At 34.8% G+C, this 27,589-nt stretch overlaps 1 protein-coding gene across 1 annotated transcript in view; it reads right to left on the bottom strand.

Annotated features, from left to right (window-relative positions):
* Negr1 (neuronal growth regulator 1) overlaps nt 1-27,589 on the bottom strand; it is an 845,456-nt gene that overhangs the window by 362,870 nt on the left and 454,997 nt on the right. The gene's annotated exons all lie outside the window — the stretch shown is intronic.

Genomic DNA, 27,589 nt, shown 5'->3' with positions numbered 1-27,589 from the left:
TGGCTTTATTTGTCTCATCATTAGACATTAAATACTTTATGGTTAATGGAGTATTTAGTAATGATGGAGTTTTAATATTTAGTATGTATTATGAATAATTTGTTCTAAATAAATAAGAATACACCTATCAATTCCATTCCAGGCATCTTCACTGTAATCATGGTTTCCTATTGAAATAGTTAAATAAAAGTGGAAATTTTGAAGAAATTTCAGACAGCAGAACCATTATGCCTACATGCTGGTTTAAAAGCTGCATGAACATCCACAGGAGTGGAAGGTAAGGTGTCAGAGTCACAAATGCATTTTTCAACTTCAATTTTGTATCTACAAGATAGTAGGTCTGGACTTTCTCAGACTTTATGTTCTAAAGAACACAGATTCTAAGGACTGTGCAAAGTGGATTCGATGTGTTTTGTGTCAGTTAAAACTGGAAAATGCTGGCTAAAACAAATTTCTTCACTTCAAGAATTCTCAGAACCTTCAGTGTGTCTTTATGCATTATGAATTTACAAGGCTGATGGGGAGAATATTATACTGCATGTTTTCTGTTATATTACAATATGGAAACTTTTATCCCAGAATTTGATCTTGGAATAAAAGTTGGCAAATATTGGATAGAAAAAAACTCTCTAAGCTAAAATCCAGTATTAAATTTCCACATTCCCTGGGAAATTAAATGATCTAGTAATTGTCTAACAACATGAGTCCAATGCTGGTGACTTGTGTTATCTAAAGCAGTTACTAACTTATCTTAGTCTATGTGTCTCTGTGAGCAGGAGACAATCACAGTACATACCTTGTGCAGCTGTGGTGGGGATTAAATAAACTAATATATGTTTTAAAAATCAGAACTTACAAAAGTGCCTGGCATCAGTGTTAGCTCTTATAATCATATGTGGTAATACACATACACTGTGTTTGAATTTAATTTCAGTGTTGCTCTTTCTTAAGCCTTAGAAGAGTCCTCAAACTTCACCACTTTGGTAGTATATGTGATTGACTTGTGCCATAAATAGGTTTGACCAATATTATGAAAAAAAACAACTGCATGTTGATAACCCGGGTCATATCTAAGTAAATGGCAATTAGTCACACTGGTAGTTATTAGAAAAATATTATTTAAAAAAAGATAAATGATTTTCCTGTAATCATTTAAATTATTCCAATCTTTTACTTATGCAAGAAATGTGCTTTAATAGTCATTTTAAAGCCATAACTAAAACCTGTTGTAATTATAAATTAAATTACCCATACATTGAAAATTACTTTTGATTACTTTATGAAACTCTTTTTATGGAGACAAAACTCTGCCATAAGAAATCATGGATGATATGTTTACAAATACAAAATATTTGATCACATATAAATGTTGACATGATTGAGAAAAAAAAAACTTGTTCCTAAGTGACATACTGTTGTAACTATTTCTAAATGCCAATTTAATTGGCATTTGAAACATATTATTATCAAATTCTTTAGTGAGCTATTCTAAAAAAAAAATTTAAAAAAACCCATCCAACAGAACATTCTGTTCAGCTTAACTGCAACAGAGTGGAAATAAAGACATTAAAATGTTCTAGAAGGATAATATAGAAAAAAACTGCATGGCTTTATGGAGAAAAGGAAAGTTAATGAAAATAAAGTTACAATACTAAACAAAAATGTCATTTGGATATTATAATGAACATACAAACTTGCATATTTATTTAATCTGACCCACAAACACTTATAGATTATCTTAAAGAATCAATTCAGGATTTATTGAACCCACAATATTCTGGGAACCTAAACTGCTTGCTTCCTCAGTCATGGTATAAAGTCAGAGCATTGTTTCATGGGCAAGTGGATTCATTGTTTTTCCATTTGTTCGCTGAAAGTACAGGCTTCTTCCTTAAAATAGGTTTTAAGATACCTATTTGGATTATGCACACAATCAGTAGATCTGTGTCTTAATATGCCCATTAGGACAAATAAAATATAAATACAAGTGGTTCCATTTCTAATGTTCTACTTTACTTTACATTGCTCTACTACAACTTCTTCTACTCCAAGCTTACCACAAAGAAGAGTGAAATGTGAATTCCCAAGTGAGTGTTTTGTGTCACTGATGGCTTTGATCATCCTAAAGCAAGGTAGATTCTTTCTAGGTATGTGTTATTATCTGAATGTTTGCATCTATCCAAAATTCTTATGTTGAAATTGTAACTCCTTAGGTGATGACATTAGCAAGTAGAGCTTTGGGAAGGAATTGGACCATGAATGTGATTTGTACAAGAGACCTGAGAGCTACTTAGCCTCTTCCACCACGTGAAGACTTAGTAAGAAGGTGTCATCTAAAAGAAAGAGATCCTTACCAGCACCAAATTTGTCAGCACCTTGATTTTGGACTTCCTAGCCTCCAGAACTGTGAGAAATAAATTGCTGTTGTTTATAAACCACCTTGTCTATGATACTTTGCTGTAGTGTCCTGACCAGGCTAAGACAGCATGTGTCTTATTGAAATAATACTTGTACCCTTTTCTCTCTGTCCTTTTACATTTCTCTTCTTCCTACAGTTTCTTCATTATACTAATTAGTTGCTAAGTGTTGTCATTGGTATTTATTTAATTGTTTATCGTTTATCTTCTCTTCATAGAAAATAAGTAGAGACCCTGTTTACTTTATTCAACAGTGTATCACCAGAATCTAGAAAAGGCCTGACACATACAGACATAGAATCATTTTTTATATTCTTTCATGTGCTAATATTTCTCCAACTTCTCACTGAAGATTTCCTATAAAATTTCATACCCTTATAATAATGACATAATATAAATCCTGAGAATAAGGTAAAAATCCTGTTATAGTCTTAAGTCTCCTGTGCGACTTTTATCTTGGATTCTCTGAGTTTAGGGATTGATTTTAACTCCTTTAAAAGTACAGTTTCTCCTATTCCATTGCTTATTATAGTTTTTTACATGCAAATTCTGAGAAATAATTATTCAATAATCATAGAAATTATATTTGACAAAATGGCTGTTGTATTTTAGGGAGCACACTGTGTGGGCTAGATTATTTTTTACTTTAGAAGTTATGTAAATTTAGAGCCAAAAGGATTTGATTGTAATAGTATGTACATATTATTTCTACTTTTTTTTTCCTCTACTAGTTAGGAGTCAGAGTTACTTCAGATAAACTACATTTCTGAAGCTTTTCCAAACTGCTTGAGTCAACAAGCTAGACATAACTATAAATCTTGGGAGAATTGGCTTTTTTGCACTCCCATATCTGGTAATGGCTGGCAATATCAAAAGAACATTCATCCTTTCACTGGGCTGGCACGTCCCTTTTCCGTCTTGGCAAGTCCCCAGAAGGTGAAAGCAGATCTCTGTTATATATCAAATCTCCTGGAAAAGGTGTTATTCACAAACTGAGAGAAGAAATTGTTTCATGATTCTTTTTCTAAATTGTTTAGCTTGTGGGTGCTTGATGGTCTCATGGCCTTTGTCTAACAGCAACATTGCTTTCTCCAACTGATAGACCATAACTGACTTTTTACAGTTGATGACATTTCAGAGATTTCTATGACTTCTCCCCTCATCCCATCACTCAGAGATGGTAAGAGGAAAAGATATCTAAGCATGAATTCAAATGCAAACTTGCCAGATTCATGAATTGCCTACTGGTGGAATATGCCAGATCAACTCAGGGGGTAAAGAACAAGTTTCAGAAAAATATCTTTCCTATTTCAGTTCCAACTTTGTATCATGTTACTTTTTTTAGTGTTTTCCTCATTTATAAAAGCTATACACACATTTTAAAATCTATTTCTTCTTTAGGTGGTCAGCTATATAAGTGTGGCAAAGCAACAGTGATCTATTTTAATTCTTCCATCCATCCATCCATCCACCCATTCATCCATCCACCCATCCACCCATCCATCCATTCATGCAACACACATTTATTGAACACCAACTTTATCAGGGAGACTAATCTCAAATAGTTCATGTCTGTGCATTCAAAACATATAACATTAGTGATTACAATATAGAGTCACATTCCCTACAAATAATTGCCCAAAAGATGTTTTGGGAATGTAATCTAATCTTCCTATGGAGTCAGAATTGGAGGGAATATTGATATTTGATAAGGCTTTTTGAAATAAATGGAATTTGAGCAGTATTTAATGGTCTACAAACAATATGGTCTTTTTCCCTTTTCCTTTCTCCTTTTATTTTGCAGTAGGGTGTTGTATCCAGGTAATTATCAGGGAAAAGTTCATGGATTTTCCTCAGCCCTGGGGTTAGAAAAGAGTTAACTCAGGAAGTTTTAGACCAACATGTATGCAGTATAAACTACCAGTGCTTATAAAAAAATCTGTGGGTAGAAACGTATAGGAAAACAGAAAGACTTCTTAAATTTTCTGTCTTGTTTATTTAAAATCTGTCTTCTAATTTAAAGAGGTTTTTCTTCAGAGCACCTTTTGACTTCAGGGTCTATATTAAAATGTAACTCTTCCTAGAAGAGATGATGCTTTAAAAGCTTGCATTCATTTTTAAATTTACTGAGAGCAAGATGGTGGATTGGAAATGAGTACCATATTGGAGGTAAAAAGATGTCAACACGACAGGTTTTTTCCAATGTGTTATTTTCCCCTGGGAAAACACAGTATTGGGTCAATGTACTAGCAGTGAGTGAGTCAAACAGAAATAGGGAGAAGAAAGTAAACATCTAAGAGAGATAAATATCATAGAATGTGGAGTTATAGAAAAGTTAACATGGAAATAACTTCCCTCATTGTTTTATTTTTCTTTCCATTTTCTCTTGTCTGTCTAATACATGGATTATGCATCAGGGGATAAGACAAAGCAAAATTTCCCTAAATTTTAGCACAGGTTTTCTCATTGAAAAAATGCATATTGATTTTCTAGGTAGATACTCAGTGGCAAGTAAAAACAAACACACTTATAAAGAAGTTTTATTATCCATGAAAATTAAATGTGATAGAAGAATTTAAAAAGAGTACTGGTTTTATGGAGGACAGCTTCACACTTACGTAATGATTTTTAAGTTTTTGATTGAAGGCATATTTCTTAGTTATCGTAGAAACACATGAAAGCAAAATACAATAATGTTATACAAGAATTTCAATACTTTGTACTGTAAAAATTGTTATTCTTGCTTCATTTTGGCTAGATGATCAAAGGTTGGCTTCTACATGTGACTGTATATACACCAGAGTTCAAATCTTGCTGTACCTTATGCTAACTTCAGCTATTCTCTCACTTAGGTGGTTCAAAGATATAAAATACTGCAAAATTCTGGACCATCATAGCAGCTATGCCCTCAGGCAGCAGCAGTAGTAACAGCAGGAGCAAGAAGGCTAACACACACTTGCTGTATGTTATAGGGACTCTGCAGTGCCTACGTGATTTATACTCCTTACAAACAGGAGTAACAAAATCCATAGGAAGAACACCACAGATGAAATACCTTAGGGAATACCCTTGTTGATGTCCACTTCTCATGAGGCAGAATTCTCAAGGAAAAAACTCCATGTCTTCAAAATCTGTAGCGATGGTAACATTTTATTAAGAATTGATAATGAGCTTTTTCCTGGAACTCATTTAACAATATATTTTAAAAACATTAAAAAATTGAATCCACAGATCTAATGATTCCCTTTCCAGGAATTAATCTTAAAGAAAGTAGGTGCCTTATTTTAGTATAGTCACTCTTCCCATAAACCTGGTGGGCAACTCTAGTGTTCTGTTTGGAAATGTTCCAACAAGCACTCTCAGGAATGGCTAGAGTGAACTTTTCTTGCCCATCCTTGGCAGTGAATTATACTCCACATAAACCAGAGAAAATAGCCAAGCTGTATCAAACAAGAACCCAGCTGCCTTCTTTGCAAACATTCCCCATAGCTAAAAGCTTGCTTTAGGGTGTTTTAAAGCATGAGATTCCAATGTTTATCCTTGGAGTCATAGAGTTATAATGTAACACCTGTCTCTGGATTTCATGAGTTTAGCCTGTTCAGGGTCAATGTGAGTGTTCCTTAGTAGGCTCGGGGCTCTATAAATGTAGATTTTTTTTTTTTATACTTAAAAGCTGATGTAGTCTTTTTTGTACTTACAGAGTAGATGCGCAGTTTCAGCACCATTAGAAAAAATAATGTGCCTTCTTTGAAGTGGTCAGGTATCTTTGTTCTTGCAAATAATATTTATTATTCAAATTATGTAGTTAATATACACTTACTGAAAACAATGTGGAAATTATAAAAATACGAAGGAAAAAGAACCGGTGGTATGTCTCAAGTGGTACAGCACCGTTAGCAAGTATGAAGCTCTGGGTTCAAACACCAGTACCAAGCAAAAGAGGGTGAATATGGTTGATGTATTTTCTACTTATGTATGAATATGGAACATTGAAACCTGTTAAAGTCATTTTAAATAGGCAAAATTGGGAAGACAGAGAATAATGGAGGGGATGAACCAAATCAGGGTACATTGTATGCATATATGGAAATGTCATAACAATATCCCATGTACAGCTATTATATACTCATAAAAATGTTGTTAAAATGAAAGAAAAATAATATATTAGGATGTAACATCTAAAATTATCCTTTGGTAGTTTATAAAAATTGAATATTCATGATATCATGTGATCAGTTTAATATGATACCACCATTTAGTGAGAATCACTATTAATAGTTTGATATATTTCACTTCAGTGTTTTTAGGCATGTAAATTTATGTAGATCCTGAAGAATTCCATATGGCCCAACAAGCTCACGAGGGAATTGGTGCTGACATCTTGGAGTCTTGGATGAAAAATAAATAGTGCATCTTTCTCAAAATGTGTTCTAGAAAATGTGCTAGAAGTTAGTTGGACAGGAATTCAAAATGTCTCCCTTTCTTATTGGAAACATATTTAACAAACGATGAAAATTGACACATGCCATTTAACGAGGGCTGAATGACTTATTTTGTTGGTGGAGTTTGCATCTATCATCCAGCAGAGTTCTACATATCTAGTTCTCAACTCCTTCTCCCACCCACCTGTCTGCTTTTGTGGTAGACAGCTTCTGTGTGAGTGTACATAACATGGCTATGAACTCTTTAACATTTCTTCACTAAGAATAGGTGCCCTCTCCCATACACACACTGCCTGTCATTGAATTTGTGTGGGCTACTAGCTACTTTAAACAGAAGAGTTGGGAAAGAAGTAATGTTGTGTGACTTCCAAACTGGGTCATTAAAAATGCCATTTGTCTCTTGCCCTTTTCTCTGAGAGTGTTCACTCTTGGAGGACTAGGATACTGTGTAATTAGTCTGACCATTCTGGGGCTATCATGCCGGAAAAAACACATGGAAATACCACATGTGGATGCCACATGGCAAGATTCTGACAACAGGAACAGAGAGAACCTGGGAAGCACTCCAACTTGTCAAGGCCCTAACTGTTCAAGTCATCCTAGTGAGGTACCCAAACATTGTATTTAAATTGCCCAAAGTACAGTCTTGTGAGTAAAATAAATAATTGTAGTTGTCTAAAGTCATTAAGTTTGGACATGGTCTTAAGAAGAAGAATAAAAGTTGGAGGACTTATATTACTTGATTTCATAATTTATAAAACTACAACTGTCCCCGTTTACAACAGAGACAGTGTGGTGTTTCATCAGGATAGACAATGGAATAAAACAGAGAGTCCAGAAATAGTTGGTAAAACCCCCACCATTCAAAACCCTGATTACTCAGATTAAAAACTAAAATATTTGAAACTATTGATAAGAACATACATGAATTGTATGGACTAAGACCAAGTGTATATGTATACATTGTGAGTGGCACAGACTAGAAGGAGAACACCAGTCTAATGAGAACATCTACCACTGATAAGTTCTATCTAGAAAATGAAAGTCTAGATTTATTTAGTCTTTAGACTTGAATTTTAAAAAGTTTTGTGCCATACAAAATTCATCAGAGAATCTGTGGATTTAACCTGCCATCAACTAAAATAGCACCTTTTTAGGAATTGAAAGAAATTTGCTCTTACTGAAGACACATGTTAGAAAAAGTTCTATAATACAGAAATCTACACAGTCTGTTAAAGTAAACAATGTTTATAGATTTATGTGTGTACAAAATCTTCACCATATGCTCCAAACCCCATGTGATCGAGTTGAAGCCAGAGAGTTGCAGTCTTGCCATCTTTGCCTTAAATACTGGTAAGCCTTCAGCCTTTTTAAAAAATAATTTGCCTTGGAAGACCTAAGGATTCATTTTCACATTACATTGCTTGGTTTCATATAAAAACAAGTATATTATCACACTAAATGTGGTTGTTCACCTGTCATGGACTAGCCATGATTAGATCTCTAGAGTGACTGGAGTCTTGCCTTAGGAAATATGCTGAGAATAGGTTTTATTCATAAACTTGAATGCTAAAAACAAGATTCATGTTGGTACACTGCTTTCAGAAAATAATTATCATCCATCCTTTTTAATGATCATTGTCTCTTTATCTACTTTTCTCAAGGAGAATGATTTACTTATGTTATTTTTTAACGTTACAACTAAATGTTATCACACAAGTATGTGCCAGGAGATAGAATAGCCCTATGGTTACATGAACAGATTCTCTGTGAAATTGGGTTAAAAGGTAATTTGCCATGCTTCTTGACCCTAGATCATTAGTCATAGTGGACTAAGTATATTCTCTTATAATTCAATATCAAAGAAATTGCTTTTATGGCATTAAGTATATTATATTCAAAATTGTATAAATTATTGAAATACTATGCCTACTGCCAAGATATAAGACAGTTCACATGAAAAAAGTTGAGTTTTAAATTATTCATTGGAAAAAAAGGCAGTCTCTTGACAGAAATTGTTTTACACTGGGGCTAGCTTCTGGGATTTACATTTAAATATGAATCACAAAACTCTGAAAATTTCTGAGACTAATAATTTTCTTGACTTTGAATTAGAGGTTTATCTCTAACTCCCTGATTTCAAGTGGATTAAATATTATGTATTGTTTTATATCTAGGTGCCCTTCTAATGAGCATTGTCATTAGTGGAAAAAATATTATTAAGTAATCTTTACAAGTCATGATAAAATACCATGGAAAAACCATATAAAAATATTGAGATTTAGTGACTCAAATTTAGTATTTTGGGTGTAATATAGAAAACATAACTAAAACATAGTTATACATTTATAACTATATAGTCAATGAATTATATATGTGCACACATGTATCAACAAATAAAGTATATATGTATATCAGTATGTAGTTGTATATACATTATATACTGTATATATGCCTTACAACATCATTATGTGCCTTTGTAAATACTGGAATACAGTAGTAAAGGGGACAGTTTAATTATAAGATGTCTAATCTCAAAAGGTTTCTTTCCTGCAGCTTTATATGATATTCATTTGGGTTGAAAAGTTTCATTTATCACTTGCTATACATTAGGGACTATGATAGGTGTTAGTGATGTAAAATTTAATAAAATAGAGTTGCTGTTTTCTGGCAGGTTATTTATTATAAGAGGAAACAGACATTGAAATAGATTAAAATATAACTATATCAAGGTATATGAAAGACATGTACATAAAATTTTATGTGTATCTTAAGGGAAATTCAGACAGGCTGAATGAAGATGGAAACATGATGATGGTGAAATAAAGATAATTTGCAGAATAATTGCAATAAACAATCTAAATAGAAAAGTGCATTACACAAAGAGACAAATATGATATTTTCACTTCTATGCAGAGACTAGAGAACTTTCATTTGTGATGCAGAAAGTAGAATACTGGTCACTAGATATTAAGATGAGTGGTAATAGAGGGAGATCAGATAAGGGATACCACAATGCAGTTAGATATGAGAAAGATGCTCTGGTGTTCTATTATATAATAGAGTGACTAGAGATAACGTACTGTATACTTCACAAAATCTAAAAGCAGGATTTTGAAAGTTTTCATCAGAAAGGATGATAAATGTTTAAGGAAATAGTTTTGCTTACTCGAATTTGATCATTTCATATTAGACACATATATTAAACCATCACATGGTGCCCTAGAAACATATATAGTTTCTATGTCAAGAAATAAAATTTATTGTAAGCCTCATAAATAACACTCAGAAACTTAGATAAAGAAGAACAAGCCAAACTTAAGGTTAGTAGGTGGAAAGAAATAATAAAGAAACTAATGAAACCGAGACTGTAAAAACAACACAAAGTATCAATGAAAAGAAAAGGTGGTTCTTTGAAAAGATAAACAAGATTAACAAACCCTTAAACAAAGCAACTAAAGATAGAATGAGAAGATCTAAGATAATAAAATTAGACATGAAGAGGGAGAAATTAAGCAGAGATGGCTGAAGGAGGAGATGGGTAAAGACCTCTGAGAAGGCAGCATCACCAGGACATAACAACACTTCCTTGAAGAATGGAGGCAAGGAGGAAGGGAAGGGGAGGGAAGGAATTAAGAAATGACCTGGATTTTCTCACAACAGATCTGTTGGGGAAAGATCTTAAAGAACTGAAGTTGGTGGGCTATTCTTAGAATGGAGAGAGAGGTATGGGGAGGGACACAGCCATACTCACAGGGGGTCAGAAGGCCCCATTGCAACTTTGGTGCAGTCTTGGTTTGGTCCTGGAAAAGAATCCAAGAATGACTAATTGGGCCAAGAGCCACTCTGAGTGGAGATGAGTACCTTGGAGGTATGGTACAGCAGCTGGGAAATAGGAGACCAGGACTGAATCCAGTTGTGGGGGGTCATATATTCTACTGAGTTCAAGGATCCTCAGTAAGGTGTAAATGTGTGTGGGGGGGAGGGGTTAGTGGAAAAAAGACTGTGTGGAGGACAGGATGGGGGATACCCTAGATGTAATTTCTAAAATATGCAAGTATGTGACCTAACTGTGAGGAGTCAGAAAGGTAAAGTAATGCACTGTCATCTACTGACCACTGTTGCCCACTCCTGAGGCCTGAGGTCCAAGGCCTCCTGGTCAGTGTTCTGCAGTGTAGGAGGTCCAAGGAGTGGCCAGAGAGTTGCCTTTTAGGTGCTCCAGGTAACTAGATCTCTGTGAAGGATGTCATGATCCATGGTGACTGTGGTAGAGCAGCCACAGCTACAGGGGTAGCCAAGGAGCCTGAAGACAACTTATGGGTGCATGGCTCACCAGCCCCACACTGAGCTGGAGGAGGTCCCTGGCTCACAGAGCAGGAACAGCAGTGTGTCTGGGGAGGGCTGCTTCCTGGAGGACATGGGAGAAAGAATGGAGCATAAAGATCTACAGCACCTCTCCAGAAATATGGGTGCCATTGAGAATGCATTTCCCTCAATGAAACCGGGCGGGCAGTGTTGATGGAGATTGAAGAAGAAAAGGTGGAGACCATCAGCAAGCTGGCCAGAGACAACATGGAAATAACATGGGATGTTCGGGATCTGAAGGTCCAGCTTAAGGACCAGCACAAAAGGTGGCAAGGCAAATTCTGGCAGTCACTCACAGCTGTGCTGCTGAGCCTACCTCAGGGCCCCAGGGCTCCCAGGGAAAACATTTTTTTCTTTTTTAAATTGCATTTTTCTTTTAAAATCATATTATTGGTGTACTGGGTGTTCATGGTTACATTTACAAAAGTAATTACAGTATATCATAGTTAAATTTGCTCCCTCCATATTTATTCTTTATTCCTCCTCCCCCCATTCCTGGAACAATTTCAACAGGTCTCATTTTTCCATTTTCATACATGACTACATAATATTTCCACCATATTCACTCTCCCACACTCTTTTCTTATATCCTCCCCTCTTCCACTGGTACCAATCCCCCAGGACAATACCTGTTTTACTTTCCTATTCCCTGTTCTTGAAAAAAAGATATTTTTGTTTGTTTAATAGCTATACAGGTGTTTTTATTGTGACATTTCTATGTATATGTGTATTACAATCCAAATTGGTTCATCCTCTAGTTTTCTTTTTCTACTTTAGTCCCTTTCTTATGGTGGTTTCAACAGTTTTCAAAATTCTATATTCATTCTTGTATAGAAAGTACATCAACAATATTCACTTTCTTAACTTCCTTCTATTATCCTTCATCTCCTGTTATTGACTTCCTCTTAGCCTGATCTGTCTTTAATAATATTGCTTTTATTCATATTGGGTCTATTTTCCACATATGGGAGAAAACATTTGGCCTTTGTCTTTCTGAACATGGCTAATTTCACTTATGATGATGTTCTCCAGTTCCTCAGGATGAAAGCTAAGTTGTATGTGATGAAGGGGAGTTTGAAGATAACAGCCTCACTGATGATGCTCAGTGTGAGGAATGAGAGGTTGGAGCAGCTTCACCATTCCAAATGCAGCAGAACCTGAACCTGTGGTGAAACATCCCAAACCAGCAAGAGTATGTACAATTGGAGGACAACCTCTCCCTTCCCTTCTTTTATAGGGGTGGACAAAAACAGCCAAGTAACCATTAGGTGTGTTTAAAGTGGAGCTGATGGTCTGCCCTAACCCAGTCCTTGCCACCCCAGTCCCTGTCACCCTGTCCCTGCCACTCTTTCCCAGTTACCCTTTCATCTTTAATAAGATTAGACCCATCTTAAAAAAGGGTCACAAAAATGTACAAACTTTGTTGTCTTCATAAGGACAGATCAGTAGTTGAAAAACAAAACAGAATGTAATAAATAGCGATATTTTATTAAAGCTGAAAACTTGGGGAAAAAAGTGAATTACAAGTAGGTGGCGATTGCATTAAGGTACAGAGTTGAGAAGACTCATTTGTAGACCCCATTGTCATTCTGATGGCTATGGTAGTTGATTAAAGTACTTGGCTAGTGACACCTGAAATAATTTCCTTTCAAATTATATCACTACAATATATATCACATTCAAGCCATGAATGAATTTATTTTTCTCCCTACTTATTTCTGGATAAAGCAGATGAATGCAGGAACTCTTTTATATGTCCTTGGGTAGTATAGGATCATACTAAGTACATACTAAGTGTTCAGAACGTGCTGACTGGAAATACTTTCATTAGTTCTAAATAGTCCTTATTTGTAGAGTTAGTCTTTGATGTATTCACTAAAAAGTCATGCTTCTCCATATTGCTACATTATGAGGAACAGAAATGTCCTATAATTTCTCCCTTTTAAATTAAAATATATTGGGAATGAATGACTCCCTCTTAGGATATTAAGTTTTAACTTCACCAACATACTAGGTATATAACATATTTTGTATTCCAACTGAAAAACACTATGCATTTTTGGCACTCTAGATATTATCATACTCTATCTCTAAGAACTTGAAAATAAGCTTAGACATGAAAAATATGTTCCCATGGGCCCACGTGTTTGTTTTATAACTACCTCTCCAGCCTGCTGAATTTTCTGGTTTTGAATACTCCAAGTTCATCACTTGGTAAACCCTCTAAAGCCAAGTTAAATGCTCTTTCTTCTGGAAGTTTAAAAGCATAAATAAATGAATTCTATATTTTTACATATACCTCATGGTAATAATTATCATTTTTTTCTACAGCTACTACTGTCATGAAAAGATAGAAAAGTAGAAACTATTTCTAAATTTTTGTTTAAGTGTTGAGAGAAATGAATGACAAGTATTAGCTATGTCACAATAACCCAATTTATCTTTTGGGTAGGTTAACTAGATTATCAGATAAAGGGAATTTCCAGAACATATTGAGTCCATATAGATTTTAGGAGACACTTGACAATTGTTAATGACAGTCTAAGCAATAAAATGAAGTATGGTGCAGGTTCTTCCCAAAGTCAACAGAGTCTTAGCTTGTTAAATCACTACAAGGAATATTGGTAGTAGGTTTATTTCAGGATGGAGATATTAGAGAAGTTCCAAATAAACATATTTGGCCATTTCCTTTCCTCAATTTTAACCATCTTGGATGAATTTTTTGGAGACATATTAACTCATATGACCATATTAGAAGTCACGTGTTCAGTTAGTGTTACAATGTAACAAGCTAATATGTTATTTTACAATTAGAGATCAACCCAAATAGTGAAGTGCCCCAATGCAAGACTATATTAGGAAGTAGGGGTGTTTACATAAAGATAAGAAATATAAGGAAGAAAAACTTTTTGATTGGTTTGTGGATTTACTCTAGGCTGACCTAGTAGACACAATAAAGTTAGATTCATGTCATTACACTGAAGGATCCTAAAGAAGTAACCCTCAGATAAAAAAATAAGATGCAGCTCCCTGTCATAAAATGATTTTCAGAGAATATGTAAGACCAGTGGTAGAACATTGAATGGGTGTGTCAATCAAATATGGTATTAGTGTTTTTCAGCTGTGGTGTTCCTTGACTCTTTGTTGCACTGTATGAATTTATATGTAAGTAAGTAAAACAGAATGAAATACATTGAAGTCCCAGGGATATTAGGAACTAAAAATGAGATATGAAAGAGGTCTTTGATAAGCAAAGTATCTGAGGTCAGGAATGGTGACAGGAGCATTAGATAATTGAAACCAAGAGGATAGCAATAAAAATGTAAGGAAAATGAGCTGGCTAATGAAAGGAGGAAAATGGACTATTTTCTTATTCTTCACTTAGGAATACCAAGAATGGACATTCCCTTTTTTACAATACTTAAATAAAAATGTATAAATAGAAGAAATGCATTGATATGAAATGCAAAGTTTAATGGAATATACTTCAACAAGTGATGTACCAGCATCTGGAAACTGATCGTTAAGATTTTCAGGAATTTTAAGACTCGTATTTTAAATGGAACCATCATTAAGCTTACATTAAAATTAAACAAACTATGTTAAAAACAAAAGTAAAAACTCATCATATATCACTTCCTGAATAACTTGTTATATTTTACTATTGTGTATCCTCTGAGGGTTATTTATTTGTATCTCAACTATGTGTTGGAAATATTGGTCTGTTACTGCATATCTCTTATCAGTTTTATGTCTGGTGACATCACAGTGGAAACTTGAAATTGGCCACTCTGGGTCTTTCCCTGCATGGAAACTGACAAGTGCTACAAATTATGACTTTCATTGGGAGAAATGTATATTAAACATTTGTAGCAACCTATTGACCTTCATCTATACATACGTAAAGGATACGTTTAAGGTAAAAAATATTCATTTAATATTAAAATGTTTATAATAATGGAATATTCCATTGTGTCCATATTACCACTATGTTCTAGAAGGTATTGAGAATATAAAAAGGAATTAAAGGTATGATACTTTCCTCAAAACATCTAGGGTCTGCTTAAGAAAGAAGATGACTCTGCTTTGCTGGCCAGGCTCCCAAGGCCTGCACAGCCCTGCAGGAGGTCCATCTCGCTGAGCTGCGCTCCCCATCCCTGCACAATCTCTACTTTGCTGGTCACACCCCCAAAGCCTGCACAACACTACACAATATTCACTCTGCAAGGCTGTGCCCCTAAGGACTGCCAAGCTGGGGACCCACACGCACATGATCTCCATTCTCCTTGATCATGGCCCCCAAGCCTGTCAAGCCAGGGATCCATAGACACTCAGGATCACCACTCCACTGGCCTGCACCCTTCAGGCATGCCAAGCCCATGCTCCAAAGGCCCACTACTTCACCTCAGCTAAAGACTTCCACCTGAAGGCCCATGGGACCCCACCCACTGTCCACTTGCCACAGAAGACTCCAAACCTACCTAAGAGACACACACACAGACAGGTCTGGATGTTAAAGAACTAGCATCAGAACAACTAAGACGGCAATTCTACTGCTCCAGAACTGGTGACTTTTTTAATTTTTAATTTTTATTTTTCCCCTTCTTTAACGGATTTGCTGCCTGGTTTACTGTTTGATCATCCACCATTTCTACCATTTTTTTCTCTTTTTCTCTCTACTCTATTCCTTTTACCTTCTCTTTTTTATCCTTCTTTCTTGGTTTTGTTAGTATTAATATTGTTACCCAGCTAATACTAAATTACACATAGTTCAGGGATAGAAATGTTACCTACTGGCAATATGGGAAGAAAAAAAAGGGATGGAAACCACTACTCCACCCCAAAAAAATAAAGGACTACAGGATTTAGAGAAAAATGAAGAAAACAGATACCCAGACCGAGACTCCAACTAAACAAAGATAAACTATACCAAGGAACCCAACGAAGCCCACAAGAACACCCTGAAAGAAAAAAATCTTACAAGTAATTAATGAGAATTTCATAAAGATGTTTCTAGACATGGTCAACCAAAATGTACAAGAGGCAATCAAGAAATTCCAAGAGGACAAAAATAAAGAATATGAGAAAACACAGAAACAAATAAATAAAATCATAGAAGCACTAGATAAATGCCAAACTGAAACGGAGACCACCACAAACAGAGAGATAAACGAATTAAGGTCAAAAATTGACAACATTAAAGAAGAAGTAACCCATGATATTGAAAACCTCAGAAAAAAGAATGAAACAGAAATACAAAACAAAATGGAAGGACATTCCAACAGAATAGAACAAACAGAAAATAGAATCTCAGAACTTGAATATGAAATGGCAATTAAAGGAAAAACTAAAGAACTATTAGTTAAACAACTCAAGACCTGTGAAAAGAAAATGCAAGAACTCACTGACTCCATCAAAAGACCAAACCTGAGAATCATGGGCATTGAAGAAGGAGAAGAGGTGCAAGCAAAAGGAATGTGTAATATATTCAACAAAATAATAATAGAAACTTCCCAAATCTAGAGAAAACTATCCCACTCAGGTACAGGAAGCCTCTAGAACACCACACAGACTTGACCAAAATAGAACTACCCCACAACATATTATCATTAAAACAACAAGCACAGAGACTAAAGAAAGAATACTGAAGACTGTAAGAGAGAAAAAACAAATAATATACAAAGGTAAACCCATCAAAATCACAGCAGACTTCTCAACAGAAACATTAAAAGCAAGAAGAGCATGGGGTGAGATCTTCTAAGCACTGAATGAAAATATCTTCAACACTAGGGTACTCTATCAAGCAAAACTATCATTCAAAATAGATGGAAAAATAAAAGTCTTCCATGATAGGCTGACACTAAAACAATATATGACAACCAAGCCACCACTACAAAAGATTCTCCAAGGAATTCTGCACACAGAAAATGAAAGCAAACAAAACCATGAAAGGGCAAGCAAAACCAAACCACAGGAGAAGAAAAGGCAAGAAAAAGTAAAGGGTAACACTGATTCAGCTATACACAATCAAACTCTTAATCAACAAAGACAACTACATGACAGGGATCACCACGTACTTATCAATACTAACACTGAATGCTAATGGACTAAATTCCCCCATCAAAAGTCACCAATTGGCAAACTGGATTAAAAAGAAAGATCTAACAATCTTCTGCCTATAGGAGACCCACCTCATAGACAGAAATAAACACTGGCTGTGAGTGAAAGGCTGGAAGAAGATTTACCAAGCCAGTGGTCCCCGAAAACAGACAGGGGTAGCAATACTTAGACAAAGTAGACTTCAAACCTACTTTGATCAAATGAGATAAAGAAGAACACTCCATACTAATAAAAGGAGAAATACATCAAAAGGAAATAACAATTATCAACCTATATGTACCCAACGTCAATGCACCCAATTTCACCAATCATACTCTGAAGGACCTTAAAACATATATAGACCCCAACACAGTGGTAGTTGGAGACCTTAATACCTCCCCATCACCAATAGATAGGTTATCCAAACAAAAAATCAATAAAGAAATCCTAGAACTAAATAACATCATAGGTCAAATGGACCTACTTGATGTCTACAGAATATTTCATCCAACTTCTGCACAAATACATTCTTCTTAGCAGCCCATGGAACCTTTTCCAAAATTGATCATATCTTAGGGCACAAAGCAAGCCTCAGCAAATATAAGAAAATAGAAATAACCCCATGCATTCTATCTGACCACAATGCATTAAAACATGAAATCAACAACAAAAACAGCAGTAAAAAACACACAAATAATTGGAAGCTGAACAAAACATTACTCAAAGATGAATGGGTCACTAATGAAATGAAAGAGGAAATTAAAAGTTTCTTGGAAGTTAATGAAAATGAAAACATGACCTACCAGAACCTATGGGACACAAAAAAGGCAGTCCTAAGAGGAAAGTTTATAGCCATGAATACATATATCAAAAAAACAGAAAGATCTCAAATCAATGACCTAACATTACAGCTGAAACTCCTAGAAAAACAAGAACAAACAACCCCCAAAACAAGCAGCAGGAAAGAAATAATTAAGATAAGGGCTGAAATCAATGAAATACAAACAAACAAACAAACAAAAACAATACAAAGAATCAATGAAACAAAAAGCTGATTCTTTGAAAAAATAATTAAGATTGACAGACCCCCTGGCAAACCTAACTAAAATGAGGAGAGAAAAAACACAAATCAGTAAAGTCAGAAATTCAAAAGGAGAGATAGCAACAAACACGATGGAAATTCAGGAAATCATCAGAGACTACTTTGAGAGCCTATATTCTAATGAATTTGAAAATCTCAAAGAAATGGACAGATTTCTAGAAATTTACAGCCACTCAAAACTGAACCAAGAAGATATTAATCACCTGAATAGATCTGTAACACAAAAAGAAATTGAAGCTGCCATCAAGAGCCTCCCCAAAAAGAAAAGTCCAGGACCTGATGGATTCACTGCTGAATTCTATCAGACATTTAAAGAAGAACTAATACCAACCTTCCTTAAACTGTTCTATGAAACAGAAAAGGAAGGAAGGTTAGGTACTGCCTAACTAATTTTATGAAACCGGTATTACTCTCATCCCAAAACCAGACAAAGATACCTCCAAAAAGGAGAACTACAGGCCAATTTCCCTAATGAACATCTATGCAAAAATCCTCAGTAAAATAATGGCAAACTGAATCCAACAACACATCAGAAAAATCATTCACCACGACCAAGTTGGCTTCATTCCAGGGATGCAGAGATAGTTCAACATATGCAGATCTATAAATGTAATACAGCACATCAATAGAAGCAAAGACAAAAACCACTTGATCATCTCAATAGATGCAGAAAAAGCCTTCAACAAAATCCAACACCACTTCATGATAAAAGCTCTAAGAAAACTAGGAATAGAAGGAATGTACCTCAACATTGCAAAGGCTATATATGACAAACCTACAGCCAACATCATACTTATTGGTGAAAAACTGAAACCATTCCCCCTAAAATCAGGAACGAGACAAGGATGCCCACTCTCCCCACTCCTATTCAACACAGTACTGGAATTTCTAGCCAAAGCAATTAGCCAAGAAGAAGAAATAAAAGGAATACAAATAGGTAAAGAAACTGTCAAAATATCCTTATTTGCAGACGATATGATCCTATACCTTAAAGACCCAAAGAACTCTACCCAAAAACTCTTAGACACCATAAACCACTACAGTAAGGTGTCAGGATACAAAATCAACCTAAAAAAATCATTAGCTTTTCTATACACCAACAATGAACAAACTGAGAAGGAACACATAGAAACAATTCCATTCACAAAAAAATCAAATACCTAGGAGTAAATATAACAAAAGATGTGAATGACGTCTACAAGGAGAATTACAAACTCCTGAAGAAAGAGATCAAGGAAGACTACAGAAGATGGAAAGACCTCCCGTGATCATGGATCAGTAGAATCAACGTAGTAAAAATGGCCATACTACCGAAAGCAATCTACATATTTAATGCAATTCCTATCAAAATTCAATGACTTTCATCACAGAGATTGAAAAATCTACCCTAAAGTTCATTTGGAAACACAAGAGACCACGAATAGTCAAGGCAACACTCAGCAAAAAGAGCAACTCTGGAGGTATCACAATATCTGACTTCAAAATATATTACAAAGCAATAGCAATAAGAACAGCATGGTACTAGCACAAAAACAGACATAAAGACCACTGGAACAGAATAGAGGACCCAGATATGAACCCACACAACTACACCCACCTCATTTTTGAAAAAGGTGCCAAAAATATACAATGGAGAAAAGACAGCCTCTTCAACAAATGTTGCTGGGAAAAGTGGTTACCCGTCTGCAAGAAACTGAAACTAGATCCATGTCTATCACCCTATACTAGTATTGACTCAAAATGGATCAAGGAACTAAATATCAGAGCTGTTACTACAGGAAGGAGCACGGAAACACTCTGGAACAAATAGGTATAGGCAAAAACTTCCTCAATAGAACCTCAGCAGCCCAGCAACTAAGAGAGAGGATGGACAAATGGGACTTCATAAAATTAATAAGCTTCTGCACAACAAAAGAAATGGTCTCTAAACTGAAAAGACCACCCACAGAGTGGGAAAAAATATTTGCCAGCTATACATCAGACAAGGGACTGATAACCAGAATATACAGGGAACTTAAGAAACTAAACTCTCCTAAAATCAATGAACCAATTCAGAAATGGGCAACTGAACTAAACAGAATTTTTTCAAAAGAAGAAATTCAAATGGCCAAAAATCACATGAAAAAATGCTCACCATCTCTGACCATAAAGGAAATGCAAATCAAAACCACACTAAGATCCCACCTCACCCCTGTTAGAATAGCCATCATCCAAAACATCACCAACAACAAGTGCTGGTGAGGATGTGGGAAAAAAATGAACTCTGATATACTGCTGGTGGGAATGCAAGCTGGTGCAACCACTCTGGAAAAAAATTTGGAGACTTCTTAAAAATCTAAACATAGATCTGTCATATGATCCAGCAATCCCACTTCTGGGGATATACCCAAAGGAATGTAACACACGTTATTCCAGAGGCACCTGCACACCCATGCTTATTGCAGTGCTATTCACAATAGCCAAGTTAAGGAAACAACCAAAATACTCCACTACTGATGAATGGATCAAGAAAATGTGATACTTGTACACAATCAAATTTTACTGAGTCATGAAGAAGAATGAAATCTTATCATTTGCAGTTAAATGGATGGAACTGGAGAACATCATTCTGAGCGAGGTCAGCCAGGCTCAGAAGACCAAAAATCGTATGTTCTCCCTCATATGTGGACTTTAGATCTAGGGCAAATACAGCAATGTTGTTGGACTTGGATCACAAGAAAAGGGGAGAGCACATACGGGAGGTATAGAATAGGTAGAAAACCCAAAACATGAAAGCGTTGGATTTCCCCACTCCAAAGGAACTAATACAGAAACCTTAAAATGACTGATGATCACTAGCAGGCTATCAGGAACCAATGTAAAGATCAGTTAGAGTTGAATCAACCTGGGTCATAACACATGGGTACATGAGAGCTATAGTAGGAATCTCTCTGTATAGCTATCCTTAATTCAACTAGCAAAAACACTTTGTCTTTCTTATTATGCTTGTGTCTTTTCTTCAACAAAACCAGTCACAAGGGCAGAATGGAACCTGCCTGAAACTGAGGAGGGGAGGGGGAAGGGTGGGGGAGGGGGGAAGGTGGGGGAGGGGGGCCGGGTGGAGAAAGGACCCAAACAATGTATGCACATGTGAATAAGTGAACAAAAATAAAATGAGAGAGAGAAGATGAAAACATCAATAACTATAAAGTAAAGTGAGCATCCTAAGAGTTATAAGAAATGGCCAGAGGAAAAGGTGATGGAATTTTAAGTGAGGTAATTATGGGCTTTAACTGGGAGTAGTTAGAGTAGTGGCAGGTGCAGAGTCAGAGAAGACTTGGTAGAAGAGATAAAATTTGAGCTTGGCTTTGAATAATGAAACAAATTTGAACTTGGGAAGATGAAAATTATGATATCGGTGCCTGGAATTAAATGGTTATATAAACATATGGGTCATATTTGTAGATCAGGCAGTTAAGCTGTAAAGGAACTTGGTTAGAAACAAGATTAAAATGGTAGGATGGTCATCAATTATGGAGGACCTTACGTTAACCACTGCTAAAACAAACAAACAAATGCAAAAGCAAACATGTTGTTAAAGGTTATTTACTGTGTTCTCTCTGAAGAGTTAAAACTTAATAGACCCACGTAAGTTCTTTTTTAATTCTTGGAATGGAAAGAACACTTAATTAATATCTTCATGAGGTTAAAAGAGATTATTTTCTGATTTGAAAACTCAGTTGGCCAGTTCTGTATTTGTCTTTCCCCTAGAATATGAATATTACATCCAGTGTTTATACTTAAGCAAGTTTTTGTGAGTTTGAACACATTATAGCAGTCACAGTATACGCATCCAGATTGATGTGTTAGTATAAACAGATGGAAATATGTTTCTCAGCTGATGAGTAACATAAAAGCCCTTCTCATCCTATTTTACCAAACACCTAAACCCACACAATTTCTGCCCCAGTTTCTCTTCTCTTTCACATTTGTCTTTGAATTGTTTTTAATCTCTAGAAACGGGATGACCACCTGCCTTTCAAGCATATTGCAAAAACAGCAGTGAGTACAGATGATTTTTTGCCAGTTTTTTATTTAGGAAAACATGTACCAAATGGCAACAGAGTCACTAGCTGATGTGGAGATTTGTTATGTATATAACATTTTGCTTTTGGTAAGGAGTCATCAGAATTGTGTTATGACTGTGCTAGTAAACATTTTCTATCAGGCTGAGAGCTCTAACATTTGAATGTTACCTTAAAGGACTGAGTTGCATAGTTGTTAATGACTGGTAATTTTTTTTTAAAAAAGATAATTAAACAAAATTTATAGGAGAAAGCATATTTTTTTGGTAGAGAAGTATAATCTGTTCCTTCCTGAGTGTATCAAGGCTGCTAATTGATCACCAAGCCCATTTCCTCTTCTTGGCACACAAATAGGTTTTATTTCCCAGAATCCCTTGAAGTTACTTATGACTGAGTCTTAAACAGTAAAATATGATCAGAAGTGATTTGTGCTATTTTTAGGTTTGACTCACAAAAGTCTCTTACGGGCTATCCTCCATGCTGTTTCCTACAGATTGAAGCAATTTCCAGTTAGAAATTGGAATTTGAAAATCACATGTTGAAGATTATGGAAGACAAAGAGAGGAGAACTAGTCTCTAGAGCATGCAGGCTGCCTGTAAAGAACAATTGATTTGAATATTCTACTACCAAGATATGTAAAACAGGCCCACACAGTTTTATAGGAGATCAACTGATAATAAAAGAACTAGTGTCTATATTGCATAACCCACACAAAAAAGAAGATTCAAGAATCAAATTTTAAGGCAATAATTGTTATCTTATTAACCTATTACCTAAAATAAAAAGTCCTGCATAAATAAGATGTTTTACAGATGAAAATACTTAACAGTTCTTTATTTTAATACTTCATAGAAACAGATTGAAAGAGAAATATAAATATGTGATCATTTCAACCTATGGCAGAGATCATTATATAAGAAAGAATGATATAATATATAACAAAAGCTGAAGATTAGGGCTAGAAATTTTCATTATTCATAAAAGGATGTAACAAAAATTCACAATGCTCATTATTTGTAACTGTGAAGTATTTGACACATTTTACTAAAACAAAAACAAGGTAAATGGGTCCATTTTTACAGCTTCTATTTTACATTGCACTGAAGTTCCTAGACAGTTTGTAAAGATTTAAAATAAGTTAGAAGTATAAGTATTGAAAGATTTAAAATAAGTTAGAAGTATAAGTATTGAAAGCAAAAGTACAAACAATTCATTCCAGATAGAAAATATAATTTCTTTATAAAATATTTGAGAGAAAATACACTGTATTGTAGACTTGATAAAAGAGTTCATCTAGATTACAGAAATCATGTTAATTCTTCCCCCAAATAAGTCTATATATTTGATGTAATTACAATAAAAATTAGTTTTATTCACGAAGTTCAGCAAGACTAACCTAAGATTGATATTAAAGGAAAAAACAACCAAGAATACTTTAGAGAAGAAGCTCTAAAAAATTAAAATAAAGAGAACAACTTATTCTATGTTATATTTGAGACTAATAATAAAACATTGGGATAAAAATGCAGAATAGAATCAAATTGTATAAACACACAAAATAGCACACAACATGTACATAGCATATGCATTTACAAGTTTTGAACAGGATTATGGGGTATAAGCAAATCAGGGAAGAGGACAAAATCAACTGGGCTAGACAATTGGTTACCCTAAAAAAAAAGATAAAAGAGACCACTATCCTCACATCATCTATGTAACTAAGCTGTACAGGAATTAAAGACCCAAATATCATATGCAAGCATTTTAAATAGAATTGCTTTATGATATTCAAATTGGGAAAGAGCAAGACACAAAACATAAACTGTAATGAGAGACTGATAAAAATGACTACATTAAATTAAAATACAGGTCTACTTGTGTATATGTGAGACATAAAAAACACATTTAGGTGAATGTACAGATTTTTATGAGGTATTCAAAATGTAAAAAAACAAAACAAGTTTAATATCTGAACATATGAGGAATTTCAGCAAGTCAATATGTGAAAAAAGAATACAGCAATAGAAAAATGAATAAGTGATAAGAGTAGGACAGTCAACAAATGGGGGAACTTTAATGGCCAGTTACTTAATAGAATGTAGATCTTCAACCACAGAAAAACTTAAATGAAAAAAAACCCCACAACTTGAAATTTGTAATATCAGTAAAAGTTTAAAAATTAAATAATGCCAAATTGATGATGATGTCAGAAAATGAAAAAAATCATACACTGTTGAAAGCAACATAATCTGTAAACAATTTAAAAACAGCTAATGAAACTGAAGATACAAATATATCATTACAAATTTCATTCCTCAATATTTGTGTACCCTGGAAACTTGCTACATCAAAATGTGGCTCTGAATCACTGGAGAACTTGTTAACCAATGCAGAATCTCAGGTGCACTCACATCTACTGTAAAAACTGCAATTTAACAAGATCTCCAGATAATCTATATCCATATGAAAGTTTGAGAAGCATTTCCCTAAAGTGGTTGTTCTCAGTATTGGATTCACATTAGGATCTCCTGGGGTGTTTTTATGAGATTGACACACTGCGTACTGTGCTGAAGAGGCAGATTCCTCCAGACACATGGAACTGCCATCTACATATCAGGATACATTCAAAAGCTCCCCAGGTGGGAGTCACTGTGCATCCATGAAGAAAATTCTCACTTACATACATGTACAATCGTGTGTCCCTTAATAACAGGACCAGTTCTGGATATATCAGTAGATGATATCATGATTTTGTGAATATCACAGAGTATACTTACACAAGTACTATACTAGATGGTGTAGCATAGTCTCTGTGACCTTTCGATGCAATCAAAAGACATGGTGGACATGAGATATATGACACTTCATCTGGCACAACACTGCATACTATTGTATAGTAATTTTTTATAAATACAAAGAGTACACTCTAAAATAATGACAAAAAGTATAGTAGAATAAATTCATAAACCAGTAGCATAGTCATGTATTTTCATTAACTGTTCCCTAGTAGTTTGTGCTGTATACAGTTACAGGTCTTCTACTTTCATAAAGCTAGCAGCTCAGTAAGTTTGTTTGTGCCAGCATCACCACAGACAGGTGAGGAATGTGTTGCCCATGACATTATCCTAGCAGCGATTTCCCAATAGATGCTACAGATTTTCCAGCTCCATCATAATGTAATGTGATGTCATTATAGATGCAGTCTGTCCTGGATTGAAAGGTCATTATGTGACACATGGTTGTATAACAAAGTCTGCACAGTATGTAAAAGCAAAAACCTGGACAAATCCTAAATACATGTGGGTTTATGTAATGTTAAGTTTTACAATAGATTCCCCATCGTCAGACAAATGAGTTAACTAGGTCTGCATTTCAATGTCAACTGTTGCAAAAATAAAATGCTGAGTGCAAAAGCCAATAAAGAAAGAATTTCACAGTATACAACTATGATATCATTTATGAAAATATTGATGCTATATAAAGCTATTATGCAAAGTATTATTATTATTACATGTATAATACAATGTAAAAGTGTGGATATAAAGTATAAACACTAACTTAGAACAGATACAGCTAGAGATCATTAAAGGGAATTAGAAAGCAAAAATCTTTATATGTGTGTTATTTTCATTTATAAAGTGAAGTGAATCAATATTATCAAATGGCTAAATTTATGCACTGGTACATTGGTGTCAATATAATTTTAATACTTTTCTGTATTTTTCAAGTTTCATTACAGTTTTAAGTTAAATCAAATCTAGATTCATAGGCCCTTATTTCTAAAGAACCATTATGAACTTATAAATGAGACAATTTGGTGCTTGGATAAAGAAAAAGTTTTATGGCCAGGTTTGGTAGCTCCCAGCTATAATCCCAGCTACTCAGGAGGTGGAGATCAAGTGGTACAGTACCTACCCACCAAGTATGAGGCCCTGAGTTCAAATACCAGTACTGCCAAAAAAGAAATATTTTTGTGCAATGAGTGCTAAGTAACTATTAACTGTCTTTATTAGTAAAAAATCTATAAAGTTTTAATAGAAATGGAAACAAATCACAAATATCAGAAGCAATTAACATTTTCCAGCCTTAAGATATAGCCCTCTCTCTAATGATTCCTTTTCTCTTTTATGCTTTTCCATCTTTAACTGTACTTTTCAACCCATTCTTACTCTCCTTCTTTCTGTTTTCTTTCTTTGGTAATTACTTGCCTATTGCATTTCTATATAATTTCCTTATTTTCTGCTTCTTCTCTTTTCCTCCTTGCACTTTTTTTCTGTTCCTTTTATCTCCATTATGGTATGACATGAGCCGATCAAATAAGTAAATTATCATATAGCTTTAATAAATAATTTCTAGATATAAAACATTAACTATGTTTGACCCAATGGGATGGTTAATTTTATGATAAACTTGAAGTGTTTAGAAACAAACCAATCACACAAAATGAATATAAGAAAAAAAAATCAATGAATAAAACATTAATTAATTTTGATTGGGTTGTTTCCAGTAAGTTCTATGGTTATGACATCAAACACCAGATAAATAGATTGAGTGAAAGCCGGTACTAAAAGATGTACTATTTGAAAACTAGAAGTCTACATCATTCAGGAAAGGAACAGTGTTTTATTGAATGGTATATTGTGAAATAAAGAGCGTTACAATTTATACTAGACTAAACTTTGGGGGTCACTTCAAGTCTCAGTTAGTTACCAAGAAATGTTACATTTCTGAGGGTGTAGTTATGTCATTAAAATCTAGCCTTTGCAACAATGCTGGTGCTTATCTTGCTCTTCTGCGTGTAATATAGTATTTTAATTGTTGCCCAAACTCCCACCAAATCTCCTGTTGCTCCTCCAAACCCACGTTTACCATCACACACTCACACTCATGATTTTCCTTGTGACCATATGAAGGTCTTGTCTGTGTTCTCTCTGCTCACAGAGTTGGGGTCATATTTCAGCTAGTGCTAAATTAGTCCTATTGTTTATCCATCTCCCTGGGAAGTGTGTAGGGTACTTTTGAGAAAAAGGATGTACAATGCTAGCATCAGCTACAGGTTTTGTTGTTATTTTAAAATTTGGAGGTAGTTATAGAGACAG

This window comes from Castor canadensis, chromosome 7, assembly GCF_047511655.1.
Source record: "Castor canadensis chromosome 7, mCasCan1.hap1v2, whole genome shotgun sequence".
In the NCBI taxonomy this organism is placed as follows: domain Eukaryota; kingdom Metazoa; phylum Chordata; class Mammalia; order Rodentia; family Castoridae; genus Castor; species Castor canadensis.
This window is presented reverse-complemented; position numbering and strand designations above follow the sequence as displayed.